Here is a 24,443-nt window from a genome sequence, read left to right on the forward strand (position 1 = left end):
TGCTAGAGGCTCTTAGCTCACATCCTCAGTCTGGCAATTCAAAACTGATCAATTGGAACCTTGGAAGAGGAGATATTTCCATTCAGATTTATATTTTACCAATCGTTAATCATATGTCATGTAGCTAACTAGGAAAAAGCAGCTGATTTTGTTCTAATTTAAGTGTTTTGTATAGAAACATTTAACACTGATTTCCTGAATTAGTATTCTTCCAGGGTGATAATATAATCTAAAATAATGCAGTACTTTGCTTAGATTAGATGTGTGGTAAAAAGAACCACAGCCTCAAAAAACTGAGACCTTGGACAGACACAGAAATGTTTGTATTCAGAAATGAAAAGGAACTGGTAACTTTCCAAGCCACTGAACAACTTCAAACAGCTACCATTAAAAATAAAAATACTTTCCCACACTGAATATGAAATATTTTTCAAAAATGCTCCAGATTTCTGTGCAGTAATTTAAAGCCATGCAGTGGCTCTAATATTTTATCAATGTCCTACAATGCATCTGTGTACTTCAGTTTTGTAGAAAAAGGGAAGGGGAAAAGCATCAGAGAAGACTTCTTCAATAAAAAGAAGAGTTTGATATCAGACTTTTTATTCTAGTGATTAGATTTTGTATGACAGTCTGCACCCTCCTGTTTAAGAATCTGAAGACAGGCATTTTCTGGTTTATATTGAAACATGGGAATCTTGAATATCTCTTCAGCTGCTTCCTAATGTTTTTTCCACAGGAAGGGAGTTAGTTGGTAGCATAATGTGCTTTGTTGTATCTGCATCAGCAAAGCAGATAAGCTCAGCCTCTCTTAATCTGAAAAAGGAACAGAGAAGTAGCACCAGGAGACAGCGCAATACTTCAGGATTTTGTGAAGATTTCAGGCAACAAGACGATTTTCAGGTAAGCAGAAAAGATCCTCTGCTGCTTACATTCCTGTGCTGCTTCCCAAACTGCTAATTTTGGCACTGAAAAGCTCTGTCTTGGGTGTGCTAACATACATTTTAGTGCTGGGTATTCCCCTCAGGCAGAAGATGGCTCTTCACCAGCTGTTCTCTGTGACACATGTGGATCGGCATCATATGGAAGGGACCAGCAGGGCTTTTTCCTGAAAACCTGATGCTGAGATTTGGCTACTTATGTACTTTGATTACACCACAGTTCTTTCCACAGAGACCTTATCACATGAAAGGGCAGGCTCCTCGTGAGTCCCGGCACGTTTCTTGCTTTGGCAGATCCCTCCTTAGAATTCAGGGAGGCAGAAGATACTTTTCAGGTCACAAGCATCATTTATTTCTTCTTGGGAGTTTTCCTGGACTGTCTACACTAGCACTTAGTAGAAGGTCTGCTGCAGTAGGACTGATGGCACTAAATCAAAGCACTGACAAAGCTTCTGAAGTACAATTCTTCTGTGTGCTTCCTGTGAGCACTTTCTCTCCTACCCTCTTTTACCAGCTCTGTTCAGGGCTGAACTTTTGGCACAGTCATTGGCACGTAGCTTTGTCAAGTTGCAATTTGCTTAGTAAAAGTGTGGAAATACAGGATTAAAAGCTTGTTTATCACAGAACTTGTTTGCTAGCAAAGGGCATCAAAGCAAGTTGTTCCGCGGCAGTGCTTTTTCAGTGTCACGGGGAAAGTGAAATCCATGCCAGACAATGCAGTGCATCAAGCCCAGGAAGCTGCAGGCGTTTTTCTTGTAAACTTCTCCTTTCATAGTCCAAATTCCAGACACTGCAAAATCCCTGCAGTGTGGTGTTTCAAATAAGGTACAGCAAGAGTGGCAAAAAAGCGGGCATGCTCTGCTAATGAGGGCAAATTGTGCCAGCTCTTTACAAAGAATAGCATGTTTCCACCCACATCAAACCTGAGAGATGTGGAAAGAGAGGAGAGAGAGGCTATAGTGCTGTTTGTTCTTTTCTGCTCACCTCAGTCTGGCATCTTGTAGAGACCATGGATCATATCATGTCTGATCTTGCCCCCATTAAAAAAGGACACTATTCTGTGTGGAAGTTGGATTGCCTAAGGGGGAAAATGGCAGTAGTCAGATTCTCACCACACACCCAAACATGCTCTCAGATATTGCTGCTGGCTTTAACAGCAGTAGTACAATTGGCAACAATCAGTTTGTGGTCTTCATTAGGTTTAGGAGCCTGGCTGTTGTAAATTGTAATATTCTACAGCTACAATTCAGGATATTAATATGCATTTTCAGTGTAAGGAGAATATCCATGTGGGGCTTTCCAGTTTATAACAAATTTTGTAGTTTATATAGCATTCAACTACACCAGACATTTTTTTCTTAAGTACTTTCTGTGGTAACTTAATAAATCATTCCTCATATCCTCATGTTTAAATTATATTCCCATACACACTGCATCCATCAGAGTTGATGAGAGTGCAACAGTGCATGCTCTAACTTCCAAAGAGCTGACATCTCACACCCTCATTAGCTGGAACGTATCTAGAAGCTATAAATGCTTTCTAAAGATCCAAACAGCACAGCTCCCTGTGACTTATTCACTTCCTGCTTTCCTTTAAAAGCAGCTGAAAGAGGCACTCTGCACCTGCCTTCTCCTTGTGCTGACATCTGTTTTTAAATGAGAAAGGAGGCAATGAATGTTAAGCTGAAGGGACTGACTTTATTTATGATTGCAAAGATTCTCGGCTTGAAAAATGAGTTCAATTCCAGTGCCTTTCACCTTCCTTGCTACACAGAGAGACAAAGAGAGCATTCATAGACATAACACATGTGATATGGGGCAGTCTAATGGCATTAGAACAGTTCAGTGAAACATTAATGAATTTACAGTGATGACAGCACAACAGTGCCAGGATCTAATCTGCTCTGTGCTAAGTGGTTTTCATAAGTAACCTCAAACACTAAAAAACAGTGAGGACTAAATCTTTCCTTTTCTAACAAAATATAATCAACTTTTTTCTTTTTAAACCAGTAGCCATTCACTTGGTGTTTCTCCAGTCTCAGGTTCTTCTCACCAAGCTCAGATAAGACTGCAGTTTTTCCAAGCATCTGATGGTTTAAATTTATTTTTGCCCCTAATCTCCTGTGCTTCATGCTTCTTGCCTCAACAGCTGCTTGGACTGAGATATTTAAAAAAAAAAAAAAACCCAAAACTTTCACAGAAAAAAAAAAAAATATGATCTTGTCTATAGCACCACACCTTTAATCCAACCTTATATTCACATCCTTTTCTTCACCATTATACCTCCTTGCTGTCACATATTTGTGCTTACTTAAGTATTTGAGTGAGGTGGATATGTAAGGTGTTAAGTCCCATGTCAGCAAGGTTCTTGAGATGACGAAAGATGTGAGTGCTGGCTATTTACACAAGCTTTTATCCTGCCTCACTGACATCAAAAGGTTATTGCCATTGACTTAAATTAGCATGGTGACAGAGTCAGAAACCTCTGCTAGAATGTCTCCATTTCCAGAATCCTGAAGAGGAAGGTGTTGGGCATGAGGAGATAAATATGTGTGAGAGCTTGTCTTTAAAGTCTACCCAGAACAGAGGTCATACTTTAACATCCACAAAATTATTCACAAGATTAGTAATTTCATTGTAGATATCCCCCTAAAAGGAGAACTATGAGTCTGTACTTCAAGCAAAGCAAAGTAGTCCCAGATTTCTGAAATTTCCGTGGTTTTAAATATATCCCATGACATTTCTCTGAAGAAACAGGTGTTCTTCCAAATGCTATAAAGATACATATTATAAATCACATTGTCCTTTCCGAAGAAAATGGGTAATGAAATAGACAAGGAAGGGGACAAGGAGGGAAATAAATGCCTGTCTGTATGTTTTCAGGGATCTGCTAAATCCAACTGAAGCTGATTTCAGGAAGGCTGGGGTGGGGAAACATGCAGTGCAGTCTGCAGTAACATACTGCATTGTATTTACCCATCATACAGAATGGGTAAATACAATGAAACTTGCCTTCCTTTAGTGTAATATCAGTAGAACCAAGCAGTGTGGGGTGCAGTGTAGACCAGCTAATTGCATAGATACCCAAAGGTCTGGAGAGACTGGCGTAGCACAGCAAATGACTTTGTGATCTGTACCCAAGACAGCAAGAGCAGAGGCAACTTTGATAGCAGGCAGAGTTCATTAGTAGAGCAGTAAGGTGTGAGACTGCACTCCAGATGCACTGGAGCAGTTTTCTTACAGAAAACATGACTCTAAGGACATTGCCATGAGAGAGGAACTACAGAAGCAGGGCAGAGCAGAAGTACATCCACAGAGGTTTATTTACTCCCCTGTCTGCTTGTCAATTGATTTCAGTGGGAGTTCTCATGTCAGCAGGGATTCCTGGGAGAAGACAAATCTATCCTCTTTCTATCAGAAATGCTTTGAGAATCAGATTCACAAAAATGTGTTATATAGGATTGATTGCCTTCATTAGCCTCATTTCAGTAATATTATTGGATATAAATCACAAGACAATTTCTTAGGGAATTACATTCTTATTAATATCACAACATCTTCATACCCCCAGCAGTTATCATATTCATCTTTCATATGTTGGAAATCCCAATAAAATTAGCTAACTGGACACTAATAGCATGACTGTGTCTTTTACTCTCCCATATGTTCTGTTATCTTGTTTTTATCTTACTTTCTTCTTTATTGGGTTGGTTTTCGGTTTTTTTTTTAGTTGTCAAATTGTATTGCAGAGCACAGAATGCTTTTCTGGTCCTTACAATGTCTCATACATTAAAAATGCATTAGAGAAGATGTCACCTACCTCAATTTGCTTTAAAATGTCTTTTCTTCATAGCTACTGAAAATAAGACTCATTAATGCATTAATCCTAAACAGAGTAAGTGGTCTAGGCCAAAATTTACTGGTAAAAGGATGATGTGGAAAAAAAAGTATATCTTTCTTCTTATTCTTGGTGTTCAAAACAATTCATTGTTGATAATAGTCATATCAATAAGAGGAACTTGGAGAGAAATTAAAATTACTTTGTCTAATTCAAACCTGGGGAGAAAATTATTTTTCCTAAACAATGAAAAAGCTGCTTTCCAAAGTGGTTTTATCTCTATGGAACTGGTACAGAAGTCATGCTGTTACATACTCCTTCTCTTCAGTATGTAGAAGGCTGGGGGAAATATTTTTTCACACATATTCCCAGGCCTGCTCTATTCCCTTTGTGCTTTGTGAGATCAGCACAAAAGGTCTAGAAAGTAGGCTGGAAAAATCAGCTGCAGCTTCTCCTTGAGAGAAGGGCTCCCCAGGTGCCTCAATGCCAGCAGAGCCAGCTGTTCCCCAGCAGACTGACAGACCAAGGTCATCATGCTGACCATGATCCCTACCTGTAATTCCATCATGCTGACCATGATCCCTACCTGGGGATGGGAAAGCCCAGCCTCTAGGGAAGGCAGCTGGTGAGGAGCAGCAAATCATCTCCCATCTCCTCCAGAATCAGGTGCCAAAAGGTCCCTGCTGTCTCCCTGGATGTCAGGATCCTACCTGCACTTACACCCTGCAGGTTTATGCATGAACTCTTTCTAACAGAAATTATTAGCAGCAGAAGAGCATGACTGCATCCAGACTGTGACATGGGGCTTCCTACAGAGCCAACACTTTTTGGTCTACTATATGTGCAATAATTTCACAGAACGGCTGAGGTTGGAAAGGACCTCTAGAAACCAACTAGGCCAAACCCCCTGCTCAAAGCAGGGTCAACTTAAAGCTGATGTTCAAGGTCACGTCTTATTGGGTTTTGAATATCTCCAGGAATGGAGAATCCACCACCTCTCTGGGAAAGCTGTGCCTATGTTTAATCATTCTCACAGAAATTACTGGGTTTTTATGTTTAAGTGTATTTTCCTGTGTTTCATTTGCTCCATTGACTCTTGTCCTGTCATTAGACACCACTGAAAAGATCCTGACTCCATCCTTTTCAATCACCTCCTCCAGGTATTTCTTCACACTGATGAGATTCCTGAGCTTCCTTATCTCATGGCTCAATCACCCCAATTATCTCACTATCTCAGCCTTTCCTGTTAGGGGACACACTCCAGTTCCTTAACCATTTTCTTGGCCCTGCGCTGGACTCTCTCCAGTAGCTCCACATCTCTCTTGTCTTGGACAGCCCAGGGCAGGACCCAGAACTCCAGATGTGGACTCGACAGCACTGAGTAGAGGGCAGGATCACCTCCCTTGACCTGCTGGCAAATCTCTTTCTAATGAAGCCCAGAAGGTCCTTTGTATTATAGCTGCTTTTCAGCTCATTGACCCCACAACTTTTATGGGTACCTGCAGTTCTATGCATTCCTTTGACTAGTTATTTTCCTTTTTTGACCTTTAAGAGGTTTTTTGTCAGCGTGTTTCTCCAGTCACAAACATTTGGTACAGCAGCCACTCATTCCAGTTTTCTATCATGTGTAAACTTGCTGAGGAAGCACTCTGTCCCACTGTCCAGCTATCTTATACAGATGTTAAACACTTTTGGCCCCAATATCAATCTCCAGTGTACATAACTGTGTGGCTGATCATAGGCCTTTCAGCCCAGCAGTTCAGGCAATTTTCAGTCCAACTCAGTCCTGTTATCTAGTCTGTGCATCACTGATTTACCAGGAAGGATGTTACAGCTGCCAGTGTCAAAAACCTTGCTAAATTCAAGATAACAACATACACTGCTCCAACTGATCTGTAGTTTCTTCTTGAAGAAAGGAGTGACACTGGCTTACTTCCAAGCCCTCAGGACCCTTCCCTGATGGCAATTCAAGAAAGGTCTTGTAGTGACATTAGCCCCCTCAGCACTCATGGTTGCATACCATCAGATTGACTTGTGTTCATTCTAGCTGGGTAAGGATCCCCTGATCTGGTCCTTCTCCAGTAATGGCAATTCTTGCTTATTCCAGATGTTTCCCTGTCTCTAAGGAAACAGGGAGATCCCAGAAATCCCTGAAGGTTGGTTTTACTAGCAGAGACCAATGAGAAAAGAGCGCTGAGTACACCGGTCTTTTCTGTGTCCTCTGTCACCAGGTGGCCTGCCCTGTTCAGCAGCTGGCCAACATTTTTCCCAGTCTGCCTTTTGTGGCTGATGTACCTGTAGAAACCTCCCTTTTTGCCCTTCATGTCTATAGCTAGATTCAACTCCAAGTAGGTTTTGACTTTACTAACCTGATCCCTGCATGCTTAGTCAGTGTATCTATATTCTTCCCATAACATCTAACTACTTCCACCTCTGGAATGCTTTTTTTTTATCTTTGAGCTTACTGTTCATCCACGCAGGCCTCCTCCCACCTCTGTTTTACTTCCTGCAGGTGGAGATGGACAACTCTTGAGTCTGGAAGAGCTGATCTTTGAAAATCAGTCAGCCCTCCTGAACTCCTCCTCTCTTCTGCAAGAAGGTGTCACATGGGATTCTTCCAGGCAGGTCGCATTGTTTGCTTTCCTGATGCCCAGGGTTGTTAAATTGCTGTCTTCTCTCAGGATCCTGAGTTTCATCTGCTCCTGGCATTCACACTTAGGGGTCTGTGCTGGGGCCAGTTCTGTTCAATATTTTTTTTGATGACATGGATGAAGGTGTTGAGTCTTTCATCAGTAAATCTGCAGATGACACTAAGCTGGGAGTGTGTGCCAATCTTTTGGAGGGTAGGAGGGCTCTGCAAAGGGACATGGAATGGTTGGATGGATGGGCAGAGTCCAATAAGATGAAGTTTAACAAGTCCAAGTGCCGAGTCCTGCATTTTGGCCACAACAACCCCCTGCAGTGCTACAGGCTGGGCATGGTGTGGCTGGACAGTGCCCAGGCAGAAAGGGACCTGGGGGTACTGGTCAAGAGCTGACTGAACATGAGCCAGCAGTGTGCCCTGGTGGCCAAGAAGGCCAAGGGCATCCTGGCCTGTATCAGGAACAGTGTGGCCAGCAGGAGCAGGGAGGTCACTCTCCCTCTGTACTCAGCACTGGTGAGCCCACACTTTGAGTGCTGTGTCCAGTTCTGGGCCCTCAGTTTGGGAAGGACTTTGAGAGGCTTGAGCACGTCCAGAGGAGGGCAACAAGGCTGGTGAGGGGCTTGGAACACAAACCCTGTGAGGAACAACTGAGGGAGCTGGGGGTGTTTAGCCTGGAGAAAAGGAGACTCAGAGGTGACCTTGTCACTCCCTACAACTCCCTGAAGGGTGGCTGTAGTCAGGTGGGGTTGGTCTCTTTCTCCAGGCAGCAACTGGCAGAACCAGAGGACACAGTCTTAAGCTGGGCCAAGGGAAATACAGGTTGAATACTAGGAAAAAGTTTTTTACAGAAAGGTTTTTTATATATGATGTGATAATGTTCTGGAATGGTCTGCCCAGGGAGGTGGTGGAGTCACCATCCCTGGATGTGTTTAAAAAAAGACTGATTGTGGCACTCAGTGCCATGGTTTAGTTGAGGTGTTAGGGCATGGGTTGGACTCAATCATGTTGAAGGTCTCTTCCAACCTAGTGATTCTGTGTGATTCTGTGATTCTCAACCAGTTCATCTCTGTTTGTGAAAATCAGATCCTGCAGAGTGTCTCGTCTCTTCACCTTCTCAGTCACCTGTATCAGAAATTTTATTATTATTATTATTATTATTATTATTATTATTATTATTATTATTATTAGGAACTTTGTAATCCTATTTTTGCATTATTGTTCATCAATGCACTCTAGAGGCTTCTTGGTTTGCTCTTGTATAGCTGTATCCAGCCATTGCAGCACTCCAGCTGTGTGAGAATAATTTGCCTCTTAATCAGAGATTTCAAAAATCAGGCTCCATCTGCTGAAGAATTCAAAGGTAAGAATGTTCCCTTTTCTTATTTCTTTTCCAAACAATTGGCAACAAATAGAAAGTCAATTTTTCAGTACCATTGCAAAGCACATGTGTTATGGTCAAATATATCATGTGCCACTGTTGATTTTGTAACAAAGAATTGTTTCTATCAAAAGGTGCTTATCAAAATTAAATAGAATCAATAAATAGCTTGCTAATATTTTTGTGTGAGCCAGTTTTTAAATGGGTCACATTGTTCTTTTCTTTGTTGGGAACCTAAAATAGAAGTTATTATATCAACAGTGGTTTGCACATAATAAAACGCTATCTGAAATTTAGTTTGGTAATGTTTTCACTTGAAAATTAAGGCTCAAGTAATATTGTTATTGTAAATTATCATAGTTTACTCTTTTTTTCTAATTAGAAGCTATATTCTTGATAGTAAAAATTGCAGTCAGAGTTCTGAAGAGAGAAAATGATTTTTTGGTACTGGCAATAAGGAAAATAAATATTCATGTTAGAGTATAACATTATTGAGACTTCTTTTCCTTTCATGGGACAAATTCTCTGCTGATATATTTGATGCAATTCCACAGACTCCACTGAGACTTCACCAATTTTTGTTACAGAGAACACAGGACATTTTTTATTATTGTTGTAATTCTGTAAAAATAAGGATAAAATTGAAATAGAAGCATCAACAGCATTTTCTTTCACAGATATTGGATTTGAGAGGCTATTTATGAACATCAAACATTTCTCCCTGGGGTATCATGCAGATGTGCAGCCACACAGCTGCAGCTCTTCAACACCAAGGGAAGTATGAGCTATCCCCAGACACCAGCAAAAAGCCAGGCACATACAGGCCACACAAGGTACACAGAGCCATCCAAGAGTCACCACCACCTCCAGGGGAGGGGTCTTTTATGCTCACTGTGGAACATGCTGGGAAAATGGAAATTCAGATGTGCACAGGGTGCAAGTTGTTTGGCCCAGCTCAGATTTGTGGATCACATCAGTGCTGGTGAGGATTGTGCTCAGGCAATGCCACGTGAGGCTGCAGAGAATTCCTTCTCAGAGAATGGATTTCCTCACTGCTGTGTAAGCAGCTTCTGTTCCCACTCAGCCCTCAGTTCAGAATTAAAGGGCAACTCAGGGCTCCACTTCGGTGGCTGAAGTTAAAGTAAGACTAAAATGGTCAAAGCCATTTGCAACTATGAAAAGCATAATGAGGGAAAATAAAGAGGTCTTTCCACCACCTGCTGAGGAGAGGGGAAGTGCAGGAGAAAACAGACTCAAGTACAAGGTCCTGACTATTTCTGGCACCGTGTGTTAGACTCTTTAAGGATTCTTCAGAGAGGTGAACTTCACTTGCACTGAGATCAATGAAAACCTGTGCATTCAATCTGTTTCTCATAAAAAAATAACTCTGAGTCTCTCCAGTGTGCAAGTCAGAACTGCCTGAAAGTCACAGGGAAATGGAGGGCTGAAAGGCTAAGAGTTTTGTGCTTCTTTTTCTTTTTATACACTTTTTATTCCCACAGATCCTATGGGAAGCATAGGACTTCAGCACAGGGACAGCCAAAAAGATTCAGGGCTGTTAAAATAGTAGCTTGTTTAAATCCCAAGGTAAACTAGTTGTGCTAAATTAATCTGTGAACCCTCACATCAGATCTAGAGCCTCTGAGCAGTACAGATATTTTGAGATGATCTAATTGTGGTTGGAGAGAAGGGAGAGTGTGGGCACGAGTAACACTGTGCTGTGTGCTGCAGTGCTGTTAGCACACAGCACAGGGCAAAAGGCTGACATGGGCAACACAGCCAGAACACCAGGGAGCAAAGGTATCTAGGCATTTCTAAAAGTTAGTTGCTGGAATAATCATAGAATAGCAGATTTGAAATTGAAGGAAGATGTGTAAAGAAGAACTGTGAGTTTTTGGAAGTGATGGTAGGATTAGAAAGAGCAGGGAAAGGTGCTGTTGCCAACTAATAGATTAATAGACAGGAATTGTCTCTTGTGGGAATTTTTCCAGCTCTTCAACAGGAATCAGAGACACCCTGGGTAGCTTTGTTTTCTAAACTCAGGCAGGACCAGTTAAAAGCAGTGCCTCTCACCAGAGTGAATTAGAGGATACAAGTACTGCCATCTTTAACATGTGTTGGGAAGCAGGGGACAGGATTTGACAGGTGAAGGCTGTGCCATGGAGCGGAAGGAGATGAGCATTTGGGGAACACCAGGGTCCTTCTGGACAACGCTCTTTTGTGGGTCTGGTGCTGCCAGATGCTGTGGGGTGGGAGCACTACATCCATCCCCACTCACACCCAGCCCAGCAAGGCACCACAAAACACCAGAAACTATCCAGGTATTTCCAATATAATCACTAACACCAAACAAGAAGGCAAGAGAGAAGACTTCTAATGTACTGCTGGGAAAGGTGGAATATGTAGTATACTGCTATATCCACCCTCATTGCGTGGATGACATTTAAACACTGAAATGGATGTTTTTCAAAAATTCTGGACAACACTTTTGTTTTTACTCCTCTAAACAAATGGTGGAAAACATTTTTTTTTAAAACTACCCTGAAGACAGAAAAAAAAAATGAATAACGATTTCGCTGTTTCTGACTCCTTCAAGATGTGATTGATCATTATATTGTCACAGGTCAAACTCTGCCACAGAAAACTACAGATAATCTTCAGCTGCATTTCCTAAACCATTAATAGGATAGACAAGGCTAAGATAACAATGCACAATTTATTTTCCAAAAGCAGCTGACAGGAGGAAATGGATACCAAATGAATTAACTCATTAGAACAGTACGGCACATTTGGAAATTCAAAACAGACTGCCTGGAATGATTTAAATCTACCACGAGGTTAATGTCAGTCCCTTGCTTAGGCGTGCCAGTGCTGTAAACTAGTGATCCAGTTTTAGAAAGGTTGAGGGTGCACACCCTGGGACTTGTGCCTTAGGGTGGCCTGGACTTAATTAATTACATGACTTGAATGCAATTGGCCCCCACAGCTTGCATAGTATGTGCAAAGGTTACATTCACAGGCATGGACACACAAAAACCCACACAGACATACCAACACTTTCTAATATAAACAAAAAATATTTGTTAGCTTGTTAAGAATCATTATTAAACATAGCAGGTGTCTTACAGGCTGTAGATACATTCTGTCTTTAAGGAACTGCATCTGTATCCAGAGCAAAAACTTGGCAGTTGTCTCTAGGGAGCAAAGTTTCTCTCGTGCTTGATTTATAACTGAGAATTTCTCAGAAACTGGGTTTTAACATTTGTCAGCCACAAGTTGTCAACCAAGCCTATTTTCTCCTGGTAAGCTCCCACCTGTGTCTCTTTCATAGTTACAGCAGTATATTTTTAGAAAATTGTGGACTTTTATTCAGCAATACCAGACTCCATTACAGCACTGCTAAGGTAATATCTACATTTATAGCTGTCATTAATATGGTATTTAAGAGCTTTAGTTGCTTTTTTTTCCTTCACAGGGTAATAAGCCATAATTAAAGGAGTCAGGGGCTGTATTACAGAAACATTCACCACCCCACGTGTAGCACAAAGATTACTTTGCAAAGAGACAACTGGGAACTAAAGCAGTTCAGAGTATTTCTTCATATATTCATGGCAATAGCACAGTGGCACTTGTCATTAGAAGAGCAACATTCTCACACAATAACTTGTTCAATCACTGTATCTGAAAATGACATAAATTTGATTAGTATGGGGACTAGACAACAGTATAGAAATGGTCCTGTTGATTTATATCTGAAGAGTCCACACGCATGATCTACAAGCAGCAGCTGTATAAAGCTCTTTGCTTTCCTTCTGGTGCAGAAATCACTTGGAACAAGGGTCATCCCAAAACAAAAGCAATTCAAGCAGCCTATCTGAGAGGAAGATGAGGAAGGAAGAAGGAAGGAGACTTATTTCATCTTCTGCACTGCAGATCGTTTATACATCATCCCAGATTATGCAACACACCATGGCAGGGACTGTGAAGCGTGAGTTCATGGAGAAAGGGCACTTTCATTAGCAGTGCTGCAGTGTGTGCTCTCAGATGGCTGAGGTGGAAAGGTCACAGCCACAGACTTCACAGCACCTCTGTCTGGCCTGTCTATACCCACCCCTGCTTATCCAGAGTTATGAGGAAGAGAGGTTAAATGCTTTCATAGGAGGTGTGTGTTTATCCTGGTGGCACGCAAAGAAGAATCCCGTTAAATTAAGTAGCTCCCTTCTTAAGAATGGCAATTACTGTGAAGCACAGATTAAAGTAAGATTCCATTAATTAGTGATCTGATTTCATTTGGCAGTGATGTTTTACAATGTGTAGTGTCAAACACTATATAATGTCAATGATAAAGAGAGCACATGAGAATTTACAATGTGTAATGACGTGAAATGTCTTTGGTGCTCACTCAAACTCTCACTCCTTTGTTTGCATATAAACCACAATCTGGTTTGGCAAAAAGCACAAGATTTTTTTTCTCATCAAAAAAAAAAAAAAAAAAAAAAAAAAAAAAAAAAAAAAAAAAAAAAAAAAGAGCTGTACTGGAATGAGGTAAAAGTACAAAGGTAAGGAAAGGATTACTTCAGATCAGGGAATTACTTTATATGGTCACAACCCTTTCTTTCCTTAAGTATCTGGATTTAGTAGGATTTTCCAATTACCTCCAGAGGAGTGTTGAAAGTCCATTTTTTAAACTGTATAGGTTTTTGTCCTTTAATTGAATTACCCACATACATGAGCACACAAACACACACACACACACACACACACACACATGCACACATTCTTAACTCCTTTCATTATGCACCAAAAGGCTTTAGTGGCCCCAAGTCACAGCACTCCTGAAATCAAACATGTTGGTATTTTATGGAAGCTATCTTGCAAATTCTTGTAGAACAGATGTGTGATTCCAATTCATGCAACCTGCCAGCTCTGTGAATTGAGGGTCTGAACCAGATATAGTCCTCTTCTTTTATTTTGTTCTGGCTTAAAACAGGTCTCTGAGATCAACTTCATCCATGCAATTGTCCCAAAGAGAATTGCTAGATTTAGCTGACAGATGCAAAAAATCTCATGTTGTCACAGAATTCCCCAGTGTCTACTCAGCACCAGATGTCAAAGAATGCAAATCTACAGCTGGGTCTGGTGTTCATTTGTACTCCAAATTCCCTCCCTCCCAGCTGTTGTTTTCCACTTCCATGTACATAGAGTTGAATTTTCAGAAGCAGGAGATAGACACTTATGCCTTCCTGTATTTATATGAATATACAAGTTTCTTTATTTACCTGGAAAAAAATCTTTTTGAGTTGAATAATGGTGTATTTGTGAGGGTTTATTTGAGTATGCTTACCCATCACTATTGAAAACAACCTTACTCATCTTCTAAGTACAATCTCTTCTCAGTAAGTTCTCTGGAACTGGAGTTATCTTTCCAAGTAGCTGTTTAGAGGTACAGAATAGGATTTTCACCATTGCTTAGGCCTCCTGGGCACCATGGAAATAATAAGCACAGTAATACAAAACAAAAACCCTACAGTCATGAGGAACTGCAGAGCAGTGTTTATTCAGTCATCTGGGGGGCCCTTTGATGGCTATCCTTTGTGCCCCTCAGGAAAGGAAGTTCTACCCTGGGACTACAATGACTGGTTTTAAATTTTGCTCTCCCTCATGTAGATATTACCAGCCTGTGCAGCTTTTGAAATATTTTCAGACAATAACAGGTCTGCAAGAGCTGAATTGATTTTTCCTTTTTTTTCCCCTACCTAAACTGGGGGAAAATTTTGAAATAACAGGTAAAGGTGTCTACAGCAGTCTGCATTTGTTTTCCTGAGCTTCCTGTAAATTAATTCAGAGGTTCTGAATTTCTAATGTTCACCTGCAGTGACCTCTAGTGTAGTTTAGATTTCCTTTTCTTAAATGAAGATAGCATGCATATGGAGACCTTCTCTTTCTGCTTATTTGTGTGATGATCTTTCTGGTTATTTTTGTGATGAATTCAACTCACTGAGTTCTCTGTTGTACAGATATTAATCATAATCTAAGAAATTATTTGCTTTATTATGCTTCTGATTTTCAGCCAGTCAAGAAAGTTGGTTTCATCTAGAGCTAAGGACACATTACTGTGTTTAAAAGGGATGAGTTGTAAATGATGGGAGAGGAAAGTATGCAAAATACAGGTTCAATTTAAATTAAAAGTCAAAATTAGACAATCACATGTAAATCCCCACTTTTAAGGGAAAGAATAGTGTGCACTTTAGGGTTGCAACATGCTTTAGATCAGACTGCAGCAGTTTACCAAAACATTCACCTTTCTGCACTGTTTTTATTGCCCTCAGCTGGATGGAGATCTTGTTGTCTTGGTTTACCGCCCTGCATGTTTCAGTGCCTGCACCAAGTACAATTCACCAAGCAGCACTGTGTCCCCAGCTTCACTGAGACCATGGGTGGCAAACCCACGCTATGACCAGCAGTGCTGAACAGATTTCTCATCCAGTACCTGCAAATTGCCCAGACTCCCCTCACTACAGCTGCCACACACTTCCTCAAGGCATGACCTGGCTTGCATGCAGCTACCCCAGCTCCCTCTACATCCCTGCTCCCCAGTGCTCCAAGATCTGACCCTGGGGTGGGCACAGCCAGGTCAGGTACCTGCATCTGCCATGTGAACACTCATAAATCTCCTCATTGCCAACAAGATTAAATCAAACAAATCTGATTACAAAATACTGAAAAGCTGACACCTAAAGTTGCCTAAGCTGATGCCTGAGTCCTGTTATTGTCATGAAATGTTTTAACATAACTTGAGTGATAGTTATCAAACACAGAAGAGGAACACAGATGTAGGGAGAGTCCCCCAGTGTTTCTGTATTTATTAACTGTGCCCACAAAAAGAGCAATGGTAATGAAAATGTTAAGTGTTAACAGCACTTTGGGGAAGTCTAGAAGTGTTTAGAACTACTATTATTATATAGGTATCCACAATATCCATTTTTAAGGTAGATAATAGTATCAATTTGGGAAAGCAGTGATTGAAGATAAAAAAACCCTGGTGTTTAGTGGTTTTACATTAGGCACTAGCAGAGCTATCCACCTATCAGATAAGAGGAAAGGAGGGAGAAGAGTACAAATACTTTGTTTGAAGTGACATGACCCAGCACAAATAGCCTCAGTGACATTTTAAGATCAAACAGTCCAAGCATCAGATACATACACTTCAAATCACAAGGAGAAGTTTTGACAAGTTGAGCCTGATCTGCCTAGCCTGATCTGAGCTAGTGCTAAGAGTGACAAAAACTTTTATTTAATTCTGATTTTCTGAGGTTTATCCTTCATATATTTAAAATTATCACGAGGTTACATTTCCTTACTTATTTGACTTCTAATGCATTCTAGTGACAATATCCCAATGATATATTTATTTAAAAAATCAAAAATACATATACCAATTTACATTTTCAGGCTAGTGAGTGTTTGCCTGAAGGATTAGAAAGGAATTACTACTAAGGCAAAAGCAAATATTTTTTAACTTGATGAAGAAATACATGTTCAGATATTTAAAAAAATTAAAACCTAGCCAAAGATCATGTTTAAATATGATAATTCATAAAAGTAATGTTAAAATTTTGAACAAATATTAAAGAAAGAGGAAGTACTAAGAAAGGTAGGGAAGTCAGGGAATTTTTCAAATGCTCTGTACTGTCAAATACACATTAAATTTGAGACTGCAAGATATTAAGAATTAAACTGTGAGAAGTCAGCAGGAAAATGAAATGCTGATTGCGCCCAGAGTAAAGCACAGGAGATGCCCAAGGGGGATTAAAAGCCTGTCTGAAGGGGTGTTTGGAAGGTTGAGGGGAAACACTCCTCTGAAGTAAATGGGCAGGTGGGCAGCACTTAAAAAATAACTGGGGAGAAAAGCAATGTCACCTACAAAAATCATTGGGAAAGAGCATTAGAGTTTCTTATGTTGCAAAGGTTTAAATTCACAGGAAGCAAATAAAGGACATTTGTGCAGTAAAAAGCAGTCTGTCAGAGCCTGTCCCTCATGCTACAAACATCACTTCTGTCAGAAAGGAAACATATGTTCTCAGCCAGCCCCAGTCTCCAGGAGCCAACACGCTGCTGGAGCTGGACACTGAGCACACAGAGCTCTGGCAGGGCTGGTGTGGGAAATGGGGCTTGGGAACCGCAGCCAGGCTGTGCGGAGCAGCCATCCCTGCTCATTCTGAGCTCTCTGGGTAAAACCAGATACCTCTGGATTCATTATAGTGAATGTCTGCCTTATGTTCATTATCAGAGACATTTATCTCAGAAGCACTGCCTTCTGCCTGGAAAATAAATGTTTCTACTTTGCTTCATTGCCTAATGGCTGGAGGAGTCCATTACCTTGGGAAAACATTTTTTCCATTTACATTGACTCTTAAATATTTTATGATCATTTTTCTTTCTAGCTTTCACAGTAAATAAAGTAAATACATGACAGACACAAGATGTTAAATAGTCACCAATGTATGTAATTTAGTGTATATATTGATCCTCACCTATTTTTATCCTCACTTTCTATAAATTGTACTATACACTATACTGCTTCCTTTAATTATTTTCATTTACTTTAGACTGTCAGTGCTTAGTTTGACTACCTTTCAGTCTCTATCCTATAAATACTTCATAGTGGGCTTCAGGAGGTGCAGCATTTAAACTAAGCAACTCTGAGTCTAGGATCCTAGTGTTTGAAAGGCATTTAATTATAACTTCCCCTCTGTGAGGATCGTTGCAGTGACATTTCCATGTAGTACCGCTGTCACTAACTCACTTTCAGTTATTTTGGAATCAAATATTATTTCTCTCAGTCTGAAAAAGATGGTAAAAGACTTTTTAAATCATCAAATGTAATACATTGTGCACATATAGCCAAAATAATAAAAAATATTAATACTATCATTATTAATACAAATAATAATCCAGTTACATTTGTTGAAAGCAGAGAGCAGAGTGAGACTCTAAGGCACCTCAGGGATGAGCTGATAGACTATATCCCTGAAAACTCATTTCTACAACACTGTTTTGCTTTGCCTTCTCTCTGTTTTCAGGAATCACAATGGCATTGGGATTACCTGGTTTCCCTTGCATGTATCAGCTGCAAAGAAATGACCAGATGTGTACAGGGAAACTGAGCCAAGACCTACCTAACACAAGAGGAGACTCTCTGGACTGAATCACTCCAGACTGGGCTACAGGTGACAGGCAGAGACCTTGCTGTTTGTGTAAAGCACAGTCCTCATGCTCAGTGCCCTGCAGCAAGGGGATGATGGTTGTAATAGCCACAAATGTTGTGCATTCTATTAAATGGAACCCAAATGCTGTAACACTGTGGGGAAATTATGTCTAGGGTTATTATGGTCTGTAGTATCCTGTAAAATCTAGCTTTGTTTTTTGAGTCTCAAAGGGTGAAAACCCTTGGAGGAGATGTAGATTCAGAGATTTTGTGAATTCTGTGATTCACAGGCATACAAAATGGGTAATGCCCCACTCCCAGGGAAGGGACCAGAGTGGGTCATCTGGTCCAGGCTCCCTGCTCAGGTAGGGTTGTTCCTAGAGCACATGGCACAGGATTGTGTCCAGATGGTTCATGAATATTTTCTGCAATTATCAACTACTCTGGGCAATCTGTTCCAGTGCTGGATCACCTGCACAGTAAAGAAGTTCTTCCTCATACTCAGGTGGGACTTTCTGTGCATCAGTTTCTCTGCCCATTGCTTCTTGTCCTATTGCTTGGCACCACTGAGAAGGGGCTGAACCCATCCTCTCAAAACCCTCCCTTCAGATTCTGACAGAGATTGATGATGTCTTCTCTCAGTCGTCTCTTCTTGAGGCTGAACAGGCCCAACTCCCTTTCCACATAGGAGATGCTCCAGTCCCTTAATGCTTTTCACTTCTTGGAATGGAAAAAAATTAGGCCCCTTTAAACATTATATTTTTAATATCAAAGCCAAAAAAATTAAGTGTTCCTAGAAAATATCATTCTTTTCCATAAAATCTCTCTCTCCATTTTGCTCAAACACACATTAATATTGAACAAAATGTTTCAGAATCTCTTCCAACCTTTGTGAAACATTTACTATGTGTAGCATATATATGACAGCAATTTTCAAAGGTCAGGATATGAAATAATATATTACAACATATTAACTGTACCGACTAACTACCCCTGCCTATACAACACTGACCAGGCATCACAGCATTAATATTTTTTTCTAAAAGGAAAAATATGGGTCTTTGAGAAAAATACAGTCTTCTACCAAACTACCTTCTCTGAGTCTTGCAAGTTTTAGAAATTTAATCTGCTTCCAAGGAGTAGTTACAAAAGAGGTGAGATTTAAGGCTGGCTTCAGAACTGGGCAAATAAGCTTTGGTGTCGAGTAAATTAACTATGGGGGAACTGGAACTAGGGAACTTTGAATCAAATCAACTAATAAATTCAGCCAGAAATGGGGACTGGCTAGGGAGAATTAAAAGGTCATAATACCTTAGTTTCATATTTCTTTGTTTAATGAAATTCCTTATTTGAAGGCACTGAATATTTTTATTATACCTTTTAAACAAAACATTTGAAATAATTTTAAAAACAACACTTTTAATTACTATTTTTTTATTTTACTAAGATAATCAAAAAGTCCTAGTCCAAAATCTTAAAACAACATTTTATCTTCAAAGAAAAAAAAAGGATTAAAAGGATTCAAAATGTGCTTCCCAAAAGCCTTAGCATATATATATATATATATATATATATGTGTGTGTGTGTGTGTGTGTGTGTGTGTATGTATGTATACATATATGCATCAGTCATTTAACTTCTGCTCTCACCCGAAATGTTTGCTCTTCAGACAACTTTCTCAAAGTGAAGCATAGGGCATATAATCTGTTGAGCTGTAGCTTACACTGCAATTGGATTTGCTTCTTAGAACATTTTCTGAAATTTGCTTTATGGATGTACATTTTACTGAAATCCCTGTGGCTCTTGTCTCCTATTGGCCAACCCTCAACCTTCATAGATGCCTTGTTAATAGAGAGCACTACTACTCAAAAATTTAACTGGAGTTTAAGCTGTTTGAAAGTGGTCCTAGATTTATTACGATCCCTTAAACAACTTTCAAAAGTACTGTAATTTTTAACACAATACTTGACATACTTTGTTTTCTTGTCTGTCCATATGGTTAATTTATTTTTTCATTAAATGAATAGGAATATTTACAGGATTTTTTGGAGCCTGTTTATTAAACCATCATACTTGTACATCAAGAATAGTACATCAAGAGAACACCCTTCTTAAGTCATTCCAAGAGGTAAGTGATTCTATCAAGAAAATGAATACAATGTATCCCAAACATATATTCAACTATAATACAGGTTGCTTGTTTTTTGCAAGTCTGGACAGACAGTAACTCTATAATATTAGAACTTAATTTTTATTTCTACCAAAGAGTGGCAATTTGCTTTATGATCTACCACCTTTGCATGCCAACTAAGGCATGATAAACAGTAAACTGAAGTCCCAATTGAAATACCAAAATTCCAGTACCAAAAGGAGATCTACAAGAGGGCTGGAGAGAGATTTTTTTTTTAAAAGGTCATGTTGTGATGAGACAAGGGGTAATGATTTTAAGCTTAAGGAAGGCAGATTCAGATTAGAGCATGGTGAGGCACAGAACAGGTTGCCTGGAGGGGTGGTGCATGCCCCATTCTGGAGCTGTTCAAGGCCAGGCTGGACGGGGCTTTGAGCAACGGGGTCTGGTGGAAGGTGTCCCTGCCCATGGCAGGGGGATTGGAACAAGACCTTTAAGGTCTGAACCCAAACTCTTCTATGATTTCATGATTTGATTAGCACCAGCTATCATGACTCATGATTTAGTTGCTGTACTGTCTTTAGCTGATATACATCAAAGGCTCACATAATATAGCAAACAAGCTCTATCTTGCTAAAGCAGAGAAAACTGCACTGTTCCTGTGCAATGGAGGTAAGATCTGGGAAAAGAGATTATTTTTTGTGGTTGAGTTTCTACATTGGAAACATTTCCACACTAAAGTTCAGGGTGAGGCAGCAGCATTTGCCACAACCTCACTAAAACTTTAGTCAAGGAAAGATATTCAAAGTGGTGTGATTTCCTTTAAAATATTTATTTCAGTGTATACCTTTTGTCCTTATTATAAATTAATATGAACCTGATCAATCACTTCAGCAATCACCACTCATGGGCCAACCTTTCATTCCTGATTTCCATCCCTTCCTTCAACTCGTCAAAAGGAGTAAAGGACAGAGATGTTTTCCAGCACACCCCAAGGAAGAAAATGAGGCTATACTGAGGCCAGGAATAATTTCTAAGGTTGAGGGCATGTAAAAATCCATCTTCCTCTAGCCCAGAATTCGCAGAAATTTTCAATTTCAGTGGGCACTGAGATACAGTGCTCTGAGTACTGAGTAAAGCACAGCCCACCTATTTCTTCATGCCAAATATTCCTTTAGGAGGCATGTTTGTTCAGATTGGCCAGGTCATCTGAATAATTGAGTTTCTGTGTTATTTCAGTTCCTCACTGGGCTAAGAAGCATGCAGACTCTAAAGGAAGAATTGTCATAACCTTACTATTCCTTACTTGCCTTATTGGTTTGTACTCTTATGCTTTTGTTTTTGTTTGTTTGCTTTTATATCTTTAGCTGATGCAAAAAGTACTTTTCAAAGAGTATGCATGCAAGCAAAATCCCTTTGGCTCATCCTGATTTGTCTTTGTCCTCTTAACTTGAACTGCTCCATCTTTGCTACATGCCCTCAGAACATTAGTGACAAACTACTATTATAGATAGAAAAAATTACCTGCTGATAGCAAGACTACCAAGATTAGATTATGGGATTTGTCATGCTGGAACTTAGTCCTGCTGTGTTTCATCTACCCTCTCATCAAGAAATCTCTGCAGAAACCAGCATCAACACTGTCAGTACCCACAAAAATTCTCCAAAGTATATCTGGTCAAGGTTTATTCTCACAGAATGTTTGTGATGCAGACCTGTGAATGACTCTAACCAGAAGAGAATGAAAATCAAGAATATCATGAGCCAATTTTTCTTTCACCTCATGCTGTTTTATTCTCCTAAGTCTCATAGCTGGAATCTGCTTAGATAGATACAGTTGTTAGGGATTTACAGAAAATGCCTAAACATTGTGTGGCATCACAGTCTATATCAATTCTCTTGAAATATTTCAAAAAGAGTAGAAGCTTTGCTTTATCTCAGCTTTAAAGATGGGCTTCAGCTTTTGTAAGCACTGTTTGAGTGTCTATGTCATAACTCAGGACTCAGAGAACACTTTTTGTTCTTTTATCCACTGATTTCCAGTTGATATTCACTGCAATCTAGCTTCTAGGAATCCCATCTGTAAGAGTGGAATGAATACAATGAGACTTATAACTTTTTTTTCTATCTATATAGCCCAGATGACAAGCTTCAAATAAGTGAAGCAAAGCACGTGTGTTCAGTGTTGACACTGTTTATCTTCTGTGACTGTCTTTCACAGTAAATACATGATTGAAACACTCAGTTTAAATTTAGGCAGACATACTTATTACTACAAAGAAAAAAATAAAAATTTCCTACATCTTTGTCCACTTAATATTCTTACAAAGACATTCTAAATTAAAAGATATTTATTTTTAAGCTAGATTTTATCCACTTAACATATAATGATTTAGCATAAACATTTATTATTATAAATCTTTATCATTGTTGCTATTATTATTATTATTAATCTTACACAGTTTAAGATAACTTGCAAACAAAAACATACTCACTTCCCTCTCAGAAACATAAAAATAAATCACCACCGTATGTTGGCCTGAGTTAACACACAAACACATCCCCTCATTCCTCACTGCCTAGTGCCTCATCATCAACAGGATCTTTTCCCTACCTCTGCTGCCTTCCAGTGGCTCTACTGCCTTTCAGCTGCCAGCTGCCCTTTTAGAATTTGTTCTTTTTTCTAGGATCTTTGGAACTCCTTTATCTTTATTAGTAAGTCTTGCTTTGCTCTGATTTGCCTGATTTATTTTATAATAAATGTTTGAGAGAGTAGGTTAAAAGCTTCTTTCCCAGCTTCCCCTCTCATTCATTGATTTGAGATGTTTCTTTAGAGAGGAAAAGGAAAGGAGCTCAGTTTCTGGAATATTTCCAAATACACTAACATTGCAAAAGTCCAGATATCTCAAATTCTTGATCTGCTCATCCTCACTGTAATTTCTTTGACATTCTCTGGCTACAAAAAGCCTCTTTGCCTGTCTCTCCAAGTATGACAAAATTTCTTATATGATTCAATGGAAACATCACAGTGTCATTTATCAAAATGTGTAGCATAGCTGGGAACTTCTTTCCATGTTTTCTTCCCCAATTCTATTTCCTGCATTCACCTGGAAATATCCACCATCCTAACAACAAAACCCATCTCTAGATTTGTGTCTTCCTGACACCTGAGTGAATGGCTGTGAATGGTGTGTGATAGCTGATACCTGCATGAATGGTTCTTTCAGATTACAGGTAAGATAAACTTCTTGGAGAACAAGCACAAAAATTTTCACTAACAGAAGTATATAAACATCATAACTCTCCTGATGAAACTCAGCAAGGATTCATTATGCAGACAATACAAGCTATTACAGCAGAAAAACAAAATTAGCTCTTATATCATTCAACTGAGCCCGTGCCAAAACAAGAAGTAAATCACTGAAGTTGTGTATAATGCATGAGGTATACAGCATTGTTGAAAATTGATTTTTTTTTTATGATAAAAGGGAATTGGCACAGAAGTGATATGTAATTTTAAATGCTTAGCCTAATAACGTTGCTAATTTTAATTGCTATTAGAAGAACCTTGTTTTCCTCTAAGGCATTATGTAAAGAATCATTCTAGCTCAAATATGCATGGGAAATGTTTAAGGGCCATTACAGAACAAACAATGAATATCAAAGCAACGGCACTAAACCAGCAAATATCTCGAGCTGTGATGCCAGGACTTGGCTGTTTAGCTATCAAGCAGACATTAACAGATGACAGATAAGTTATTATTCAACAAAGTTGGATGCAAAAAGCTTAAATGCATCCAAACAATAATGTAAAATACAATCTAAAATTCGATGAATGGGAAAAACTACACATAACATAAAAACATAATTTCTGTGTAATACTCTTAATTATGAAATACTAACATTTCAGCATGCAAGGTTTTAGCAGCAGTTTGGAATCCAATTTATGAAACTGAGTCCCACACATTTACATATAATTGTATCTGTGCAAAAGATGCCAGCATGTGCTGAGGAGAGGCTTTGGCATGCAGTGGCTCAGAGGGAGGGAACAGCACAAAGGCCACCACATCCTCTGTCTTGCCCAGACACTTTTCTACTCAGAACCAGAACTGTCCTGTGTAACAATAGCAAGTGCCAGCAGCTCTTATCACCTTCCTGGAGGTGACCTCTGCAGGAAGGCAGAAGGGTCTGTGGAGGCACACCCTTTTCCTCTCCCAACCTCAGGAAAGCCCTGCTCATGGCCGAAATGACATTGGCAAAGGACAATACATGGGATTCCAGAAGTAGTGCCTGGAGACATACCAGCACA

General features: G+C 39.6%; 1 long non-coding RNA gene across 1 annotated transcript; it reads left to right on the plus strand.

The window, feature by feature from the left end:
• Positions 1–732: 732 nt before the first annotated feature.
• Positions 733–19,331, plus strand: LOC143696092 (uncharacterized). Its single transcript, XR_013185512.1, has 3 exons — positions 733–900; positions 8,657–8,780; positions 17,882–19,331. It is a non-coding gene; the product is annotated as an uncharacterized LOC143696092 (long non-coding RNA).
• The last annotated feature ends 5,112 nt before the right edge of the window (positions 19,332–24,443 follow it).

Source organism: Agelaius phoeniceus, chromosome 1, assembly GCF_051311805.1.
Source record: "Agelaius phoeniceus isolate bAgePho1 chromosome 1, bAgePho1.hap1, whole genome shotgun sequence".
Classification (NCBI taxonomy): domain Eukaryota; kingdom Metazoa; phylum Chordata; class Aves; order Passeriformes; family Icteridae; genus Agelaius; species Agelaius phoeniceus.